The sequence below is a fragment of the Theropithecus gelada genome, chromosome 6, assembly GCF_003255815.1.
Source record: "Theropithecus gelada isolate Dixy chromosome 6, Tgel_1.0, whole genome shotgun sequence".
NCBI lineage: Eukaryota > Metazoa > Chordata > Mammalia > Primates > Cercopithecidae > Theropithecus > Theropithecus gelada.
Window position 1 is genome coordinate 71250624 of NC_037673.1, and position 3266 is coordinate 71253889.

The 3266-nt window shown below is 38.2% G+C and overlaps 1 pseudogene; it reads right to left on the reverse strand.

Moving 5' to 3' along the window:
* Positions 1–1221: 1221 nt before the first annotated feature.
* LOC112626801 lies at positions 1222–2201 on the reverse strand (annotated as a pseudogene).
* Positions 2202–3266: the final 1065 nt, after the last annotated feature.

Genomic DNA, 3266 nt, shown 5'->3' on the forward strand with positions numbered 1-3266 from the left:
CAGTCTCAAAAAGCTACCTACCATGTGATTCAACTTATATAACATTCTCAATATGACACAATTATAGAGATGTGGAATGGATCAGTGGTTGCCAGGGGTTAGGTTGGAGGGGAGAGGGCATGAGGGAGCTTGTTTGGGGTAAAGGAATAATTCTACATACTGATTGTATCTACTGCTGGTTACAAATATCTCAACATGTAACAGCATCTCTTAGAACATTTCATACATGAAGAAAAAAGGTGCATATAAAAACTGGTGAAATCGAAAAAGGTCCATAGTTTAGTCAATAGTATTGTACCAATGCCAATTTCCTGATTTTTTATACTTGTACTGTAGTTATGTAAGATGTTATTTTGGGGGGAATCAGGGTGAAGGATTCACAGGAACTCTGTACTATTTTTGCAACTTATCCATGAGCCTAAAATTAATTCAAAATAAAAAGGAAAAAGCTAGGGTTTCCATTAACCAGGATTAAAAAGACTGCACATAGAGTAAGTTTTACAGGAGGAGATGAGGGGTTCAATTTTGACGTTCTAAATTTCAGATTTCCAGTACAAATGCTTATGTACAAGCCTGGAGTTTGGGAAGGGAATCTGAATGAAATATGCATTTGGGAAATTATATTTAAAACCATAAGACTAGATAGGCTCATCCAGGACAGGAATGTAGATCAAGAAGAAAAGGGGAGCAAGGACTGGCCTTGGGTTATTCCACTACAAGACAACAGGAGAGAACAGAGTGAACTTTTGGGAGGTAATAGTTCCACGTTTACGATTTTCCTTTTTGTGGAAGCTTTTTAGGGTGAGTGTGAGTGTGTGTGTGTGTGTTGACAGAGCTCTGTTCCAATTCGATTGTTCCACTCTACCAGATTTACTGGTAGATTTGAACCTCTTTCAGTTACTGTGGATTTCTTTCTCTTTCTTTGTATCTTATCTAAGATACATTTTTATTTGTTCATATTTGTTACTTATCAGGAATGACTGAAATAAAAAATGTAATTCAGTCCCATAATCATAATCATAATCATAATCATCATTACCACCGTCATCATCATGGAAATGGCTTTAAGTGAGAACTGGTCATATGAATATTACTGCTTCTGATTTTCAACAGTAAATAGTTGCCATTAATGAATGCACAACCCAGAGTCTATCAACAAGGCTCAAGATATTTTATATAATATAACATGCCTATTCACAGGGGAAAAACCCAGGAAATAACTTATGTGTACTTCTTGATTTTATCACAAAAGAAAAGCACAAAAGCACCACCCATACCTCTGAGAATGTTGGACCATGCACCTTTGAGAAAAGCTTTGTCTCCTTCATGAGCAATTTTCCTCCAGCAGTCAAGGATGCCTGTGTACAGAATATCAGTTCCTTTGCACCCTGACCACATCATCTGGTGGTGGCAAACAGTGTCAAATGGATAGGAATGACTTTCTATCCCAGCAATGCTAGTGACAGATTGTGTGATCATCCAGCTGATGAAGATGTTAGTGTTCTTGGGATCTGGAAGAATTCCTTTTGCAATGTCACTGATACCAAAGTAGGAAGCTTGGTAGATGATAATACCCCACACTGACACATTAAAGCCTTGGTGCAGTCTCTTAATTCCATCGGATGTGTAGATCTTAACCAGGCAGTTACTGAGGCTTCTGGATTCCCTTTCAGCTCTAGCTTTACCCACAGTAGCTGCTAGACGGGTACAAGGTCAAGCAGCTGCAAAAATCAAGAGGGTACACCACACACAAGGATGTGGCCCAGTGGCATCAGTGGGGGCCAGATAGCCTGCAATGTAGCACCACAACTGGGGCCTCTTGTCCACCCCACCTGGGAAGATCTGCGTCTATTTACCTTGGGCAAAGTTGACAGCCTAGGTGGGTAAGTATCTGATGACACTGGCCAGGTTACTGTGGCAGAAGGAAAGGACTCCCTGCTCCTTGGTATGAACCACAGAGTCTGTCAAGCCCTTGCATTGCTTATCTGCAGTAGTCTGCTTGCTGGCATGCTGTACTTGCTGCAGCAGTAACTTGACCCACTTGATGGGCACTGCTGTGGTCTTGGATATGGCCGCAGCCACCCCACCTGCCAGAAAGTCCTTGGAGAAGGTCACAGTGGCATCTGTCATGTTGAAAGGAAAGAGGAGGCTGGCAGCTGTAAGATGGGACTGGACTGGGAACCAGCTTTGATTCTGGGGCTCTGGGCAGACTTCCTTCTCTTTTCCTCTGTATTTCATCAATTCTGGTAAAAATTAACAGGATATCAGAAGGAATGCCCCTCACTTCCCCTCATCTATTGAACTCAGCTCAATGATTTTACAAACTGTTATTTTTTTTTTTCAATTCCTGCTACCACTAGGGATCATGTGTAGTAATATCAATGCTTTGGGAAAAATGAACATTGGTTCCATTAAAAGAGGATGGAACATATGTTGTGAGACTACTTCCCCTAAGGGGAAGATAAACACAAAATCTGATTCACATTTAGGAAAAATTTTTTTACTTTCCTGAAATCACTGCTCATTTATGATCAGTATCTACTCTTACCATTTTATTTTGAAACAAAAGTTCTATATCCTTTGTCACCATTTTTCCATTATCATTGCTGTTAAAAAATTAATCTACCTGATTAACTAACTTTCACTTAATAGGCAAATCATGATAATTGTTTTAAGGTTTAGGAATGCAGCTTTGCTTAGAGGGAAGCTTATAATAACTAATACATGTGTCAGGAAACAAGAAGGGGTGAAAATCAATGATCTTAGCATTCATCTCAAGAAGTTAGAAAAAGAACAGCGAATTAAAACCAAACAAAGGGGAGAAAAGGTATAATAAAAATGAAAGCAGAAAATAATGAGATATAGAGCAAACACATAATATAATAGAAAAGTTCAACCCAAACAAAAGTTATCTCTGTGCAGGAAAGTTTGATAAAGACAAAAAAGAAAAGCTATAATTGCCAACATCAGGAATTAAGAATGGAACATCACTTTAGATCCTATTGGTATTAAATTATGTATGAGGATACTATAAAAATTTATTCCAATGACTTTTAAAAATGGCACAACTTAATTACTAGTAAAGAACGATTTACCAAACTGACACCTATTTCTGACATGAGTAGAAATAGAATATGTGAGCCATCATTTTGTAACTCACCTATTCACATTCTCAGTCTGTATTCAAACGGGATGTTTGTTTTTTAAAAAATGGATTCATGGAACTTCTTTAGTTTGTTGAACTTTTTCTTTCTAAATTTTTTTTG